This window comes from Lactuca sativa, chromosome 8, assembly GCF_002870075.4.
Source record: "Lactuca sativa cultivar Salinas chromosome 8, Lsat_Salinas_v11, whole genome shotgun sequence".
NCBI lineage: Eukaryota > Viridiplantae > Streptophyta > Magnoliopsida > Asterales > Asteraceae > Lactuca > Lactuca sativa.
The window spans coordinates 102,716,591-102,723,382 of record NC_056630.2 but is presented as its reverse complement, the minus strand read 5'-3'; positions in this window follow the sequence as shown (position 1 = coordinate 102,723,382).

Genomic DNA, 6,792 nt, shown 5'->3' with positions numbered 1-6,792 from the left:
AGTACTTGTGAGACCGGTGTAGCCTGTTGAACAAGTAGGTAGGAATTTATTTTATATTGGCTTGGAATAATATAAAATCTCAAATAAAAATTTAAAACTGGATCCCTTGGGAAGAAATGTTATGGTGTGTAACAATTTCATGGGAATCACGCAAAAGAAAATTTGAGATTTCATGAAGGTACATTCGTCAATTCTTTGGTGAAAACTTGAGCAAATTAATTGTTCACCGTCAATTCATTAGGTGTTGAATTTAGGGTTTCACTCATCTCGTAGTGACACGAAACTAAGATCATAAACACAGATGTTGTGTAACCATAAACCTCAGTGGTAATTTCTGAGAGTCTCAAGGGTTACGTTGATGAAACGAATGTAGTGGAGAAGAATTATGGAGATGGTGTAAGAAGATATAGTACCTCTGCTGCGAAAACAAGGACCAAGCAGGAAACCTTAACTCATGTGAGAAAAGGTTGAGGTAGCTCACGATTAGAATAAATGTGTTAGCCTTATTGGGAAGACAAGGTTTGTGTATACCAGGTCATGAAGGCTATTATTCAAAATCTTATGAGGCTTGGGACACATACATCAGCATGCTTCTAGGGACACTTAAGTAATTCATCAAATATATCCCCATAAACGAACGAACACACAAGAAAAAAAAATTTAAAAAAATAAAAAAATATTTTTGGAGTTTTTGAGATTAGAAAAAATAAAAGAAAAGAAAGAAAAAAATAAAGAAAATAAGTAAAAAAATTAAGTAGAAGAAAAAAAAATAAGACTAAAAAAAACTTTGAAAAAAAGAAAAACCGAACCCGAACGTTCGGTTGGTTTCGGTTGGAAAAAGTTGAAAAACCGAACCCGAGCGTTCGGTGGGTCTCGGTTCAACAAAATTCTGGAAAACCGAACCCGAACCTTCGGTTGGTTTCGGTTTAGGAAAATTTTAAGAAACCAAGGTGTTTAGACATGCAATTTGAAAAAAACTTTTTACACAACGAAAAACAACTTTGTACAAGAAATATACAACAGAGAAAAACTACCTTTGAAGTAATGAGCGAGTCAGATGGTTGAACCGAACCCGAACGTTCGGTTGGTTTCGCTTCTTACGTTTGAGGTTGAGAGGTAGTGTGAGGTACTGACTCTGATTCCATCATACCTAGCCCTTGCAATATTTTATTGAATGATGCTTCAGGAAGAGCTTTGGTAAAGACGTCAGCCAGTTGATCAGTGGTTCTTACGAAGTGAACTTCGACGTTTCCATCTTCCACGTGATATTTGATGAAGTGATACCTCAGTGCTATGTGTTTGGTTTTAGAGTGTTGCACTGGGTTATGACAGATCCTAATTGCACTTTCAGAGTCACAATATAGTGGGATCTTCTTCATATTGAGTCCATAGTCTCGAAGTTGACTCTGGATCCAAATCACTTGGGATGTGCAGGATGCAGCGGCAATGTATTTCGCTTCAACAGTAGACAACGACACACACGTTTGTTTCTTGGATTGCCAGCTGACCAACTTCCCATCAAGGAATTGACAGCCACCAGTTGTGCTTTTACGGTCGAGTCCACATCCTCCAAGGTCAGCATCAGAATAGGCTTGAACGAAGAAGCCTGAGTTGGATGGATACCATAGACCTAAGGAGGTGGTTCGCTTGAGATAGCTTAAGATGTTCTTCACTGCAAGCATGTGAGGTTCGCGTGGGTTTGCCTGAAATCTAGCACAATAACACACAGAAAACATGATATCAGGCCTGCTAGCAGTTAGATACATCAGTGAGCCTATCATTTGACGATAGAGCGTGATATCGACAGCCGGTTTGTCTAGAGAAGGGGTAAGCTTGGTGCCGAATGCCATTGGGACTTTGACTTTTGAGTCTCCCATCATGCCAAACTTCGCTAGGAGAGTCTTCGTGTAAGCTTCCTGATTTATAAAGATGCCTTCGGGTCCCTGTCTTATGTTTAAACCAAGGAAAAAGTTAATAGGACCCATTGAGCTCATTTCAAACTTAGTCTCCATCAGCTTTCTGAATTCAGCTGTTAAGCTGGGATTCGTGGAGCCAAAGATGATGTCATCGACATAAATTTGAACTATCATAAGGTGGTTACCTTCCTTTTTGCGAAAGAAGGTTGGGTCAACCGAACCTTGTTTAAATTTAGACATCTTTAAAAATTGTGTAAGCGTTTCATACCAGGCTCTCGGAGCTTGTTTGAGGCCGTACACAGCTTTATCCAGAATATAGCAATGATTTGGATACTTTTCGTTCACGAACCCAGGAGGTTGCTCCACATACACAGTTTCTTCGAGTTCTCCATTGAGAAATGCACACTTGACATCCATTTGGAAAACTTCAAAGTTTTTGTGAGCAGCATAAGCCAGGAATATTCTAATAGATTCTAGCCTAGCTACTGGAGCGAAAGTCTCTTCATAGTCTATCCCTTCCTCCTGACAGTATCCCTTTACCACCAGACGAGCCTTGTTCCTTATAACATTACCTTCCTTGTCCATTTTGTTCCTAAAAACCCATTTGAGACCAACAACCGAAGCATCTGGAGGAGTTGGAATGAAGCACCAGACTTTGTTCCTTTCAAATTCATTCAATTCGTCTTGCATTGCTTGAACCCAATCAGAGTGATCGAGGGCAGTGTTAACTGTCTTCGGTTCAACTTTTGATACGAATGAGTTAAACATACAAAACTCAACCTTTGAAAATAAGGATGTCTGTTTTGCCTTCAGTTGAGATCGGGTCAGAACCTTTTCAGATACATCACCAACTACTTGAGAGATAGGATGATCTCTGGTCCATTTGGTAAGAGGAGGGTAATTCGGATCAAAGGTTGGGTCAAGTTCAGCATTGGTCATTTCTTCTGGCTCAGATTGGCTATCGTATTCAAGCGTCATATCATCATGCTCCCCCTCAATTGATGAGCTTTGAGAAACATGAGGTTCAGGGGTTTCTTGTGGTGCTGGACTTTCAGGCGTTGAAGCACCTTCATTTGGAGGGGTATCTTCGGTTGGAGAAGCACCTTCGGTTGGTGAAGGACCTTCGGTTGAAGTTGTAGAACTTGGCTTCCCCTGGACCTGTGAGCTAGGCTCCCCCTCGATATGAGAGCTCGGCTCCCCCTCGACATGAGAACTTGGCTCCCCCTCGACTGAAGCATTGTTGGATGGAGAGTCATCAGTGGGCGATTCTCCTTCATGCATTCTTCTTGCAGCATCTTCGACAATCTGCTTCATATGATCAACTTTGTTGTCAGCTGCACCTGCTTCTGAGAGAGAAGCTTTTTCCGGTTCATCAAAGAGTTCCAGAAATTTCTCATATAAATTGGCGATCGAGACTGTGACTTGGCCAGTTTGAGGAAAGATTTCTCCGGCAGTGTCTTCTTTGGCCTGTAGCTTCTTGACATAGCTATCGTCAAAGGTCACGTAGTATGTCTCTTCAATCCTTCTCGAACGCTTGTTTAGGACCCTGTACGCCTTGGATGTGAGCGAGTAACCCAGAAAAATTCCCTCGTCGGCTTTGACATCAAACTTGTTGCGGTGTTCTTTAGAGTTAAAGATGAAACACCTTGAGCCGAACACGTGGAAAAATTTCACATTGGGCTTTCTGTTGTTTAGTATCTCATATGGAGTGAGCGTGAATCGCCTGTTGAGATAGGACCTGTTCTGTGTAAAACAAGCAGCAGAAATAGCGTTAGCCCAAAAATAAAGAGGTAAAGAAGCGAAACTTAGCATAGTTCGGGCAGCTTCACACAAAGATCGGTTTCGTCTTTCGACTATTCCGTTCTGTTGTGGTGTGTAGGGAGCTGAGAAATTGTGACTAATTCCCTTTTCTGCTAGAAACTCTTCAAACTCCCTGTTCTTGAATTCAAGACCATTGTCGCTCCTGATGTTGCGAACAACCTTCTTGAGCTGTACTTCAATTTGCTTGATAAACACTTTCAGCTTTTGAGTCGCTTCAAATTTGAGCTTTAGAAAGAACACCCATGTAAATCGTGAAAAGTCATCAACAATAACAAGAATATACTTGCTACCACCGATGCTTTCGATAGATGAAGGACCACACAAATCGATATGAAGTAATTCGAGTGGTTCAACAACTTTTGTGTTGATTACAGATGGGTGACTTTGACGACGCTGCTTCCCCATTTCACATGCAGCACACAAATGCTCTCTGTCGAACTTGAGCAATGGAAGACCCCTAACATGACCTCCAGTGACAAGTCGGTTGATATCTTTAAAGTTGAGATGAGAGAGTCTTCGGTGCCACAACCAGCTTTCGTCGGATTGAGCTTTTGATAACAGGCATATGGCTGGGTTTCCTTTGATAGGTTTCATGTTTAGAGGAAACATTTTTCCCTTTCGCTCTGACTTGAGAATCACTTTCTTTGTCTTTTTCTCTATGATTTCACAACCTTCATCATCGAATGAGACTTTGAGACCTGTACCTCCAACAAGCTGAGATACACTGATGAGGTTGTGTTGGAGTCCTTCCACATAAGCCACCTTCCTTATAGTAAAGTCCCCATTTGTTATCATTCCGTATCCCTTTATGGTGCTGAAAGAGTTATTTCCAAACTTAACGTTGCCACCATTTGCAAGAGATCTGTATTCCCTGAGCTCCTCTTTCCTCCCTGTCATGTGACGCGAGCAGCCACTATCGATGTACCATTCTTCGTCAAACTGCTCATCACTTATAACCTGCAAAAATTAAGCAGATTTAGGAACCCAAAGTTTCTTGGGTCCACGTGAGCTTTTCATGGGAACGGTAACAGTAAGAGAGATGTCAACTAGATATGTTCGTTTTATGAGAGTTGTTGCATCTTTCTTTTTAATGGTAAAAACTTTTATTTTGTTAGAATTGGGTGTTTTCGGTTTGGACTCTGGTTTGGATTCATTGACCTTCTGCTTTCCCTTTTGTTCAGCTGACGAATGAGATTTTTGAGAACAAACAGAATTAGCTTTAGAGCAAGATGGAGATGAATTGGTGGAAGTAGAAGAGTTAGAAGAACGAGAAGAATTAGAATGAGTGGATTTGGATTGAGAGGATTTCCTGGCTGGAGACTCTAGGTGACCCTTTTGCTTTTGATCATTAGAGGGACTGACCTTTGAGTCTTGTTCTCTTTTGACTTCAGAACCGAACCTTTGCGTTCGGTTGGAATCGTCTTGTGAGCCGAACCTTGGCTTTCGGTTGAAGTCTGTCTTGGAACCGAACCTTTGGTTTCAGTTGAAGTCTTTTTCAGAACCGAACCTTTGCCTTCGGTCGGTATTTTCTTGTGAACCGAACCTTGGCTTTTGGTTGTTTTGAGATTCAGGCTTTCCTACAGGATTGTTTTCATACTTCAGATTCTTGTCTTGGTGTGAAAAGTATGCATTCTGGGATTGCCAGAATTGTTTCCTTTCAGAAAGGTTCTTCCTGTATCTTTGGTTTCTCTCTATCTTCTTATTCCTCATCTGCTTTGGTTGATGATGAACATTCGCTTTCGTTTTTGGTTTCTCCTTGGCTGGTTCCTTTTGAACTATAGGAGTTTTACTTTGAGCTGAAGAAGCAGAGGGAATGTCTGAAGGAGTTTCACTTTGAGCTGAGGGATCATTTTCTTTTGCTGATCTTTCATCCTCCTGAGGAATATTTTTCGTACCACTGGTGCTCGGCTCATTGAAATTATCCGGCTTATTCAAGGGTTCAGGTATGTATCTTCCTTTACTCATCCAGGAGGTTCTTTCAGATAAGCCAACGGTTTCGTTTGCATTATCAATTGGAGCTTCCCAGAAGTACTCATCGCAGCCATCAGCATTGTCTTCGTTTACAATAGCTGTGAGTTCAGCTGTTTGATGTTCGGTTACTCCAGTCACCTTGTATACTTGATTCGGAGTGGTCCTGACCTTTTGATACACAATTGCTTTCTCTGCTAATTTCGGGGACTTTTGTTGGGACAATCGAGCGAACTCCACTGAATTTTCAGAAATAAGATTCTTGTGGTTTTCAGGTTCGCTTTTAATAAATTCTGAGCAGTCAACCGTGTCCTCTACAGAAATTTCACTCATGTTTTCGTCATCGTTAAGCTCAGATGCATTTTCAACATCAATTTTGTTTTCTGAGCTTATGTTGGCGTTTAAAGAGTCAAATTTTTGCATGGTTTCGGTTCTCAGTTTAAGTCTGTCATTTTCATCCAAAAGTTTTTTAAGCATGTCCTTGTGGTCCTTCGATTTAATGAAGGACTCAATTTTGTTCAGTCCATACATGTAGGTCGGATTGACATCATCAGACGATATCACACTCTCACAATTGTAGGCTTCGGCATCGATTTCATCCTCCTTAAACACTAGGAAAGGCAAAATCATGCGATGGATCTTTTGGCCTATTTCACAATCCAAGTGGAGCTGAGTAATATTAGAATATAAACGTTTAGCAATTAAACAAAAAACATTCCGCTGTTTTAACAATTTTAAATTGTCTCTTTGCAAATAAATGTTTTCGTCTTTAACTTTAACTAATTCCGACTCCTTTAACTCGATCCACATTCTTCGCTCCTCACTCTTCGACGCCACCCTGCTTAATTGATCAGTTAGGTTAGAATTGGTGACTCGAGTTTGAGTTAAGCTACTATCTAGATGAGAAATTCTTGTATTAACGTTTTTTAGTTCTTTCTCATATGAGGATGGTGGTACTTTAGATGAAATAAAAACAGATTGTACCTTCTTTATCAGTTCATCAAGCTCATTGAACTGCTGGCTGAGTGGTTTGGCCGTAAAGCACATGTCCTCCTGCACCTTCGGTCCATCGCTTCCACCATCGGTG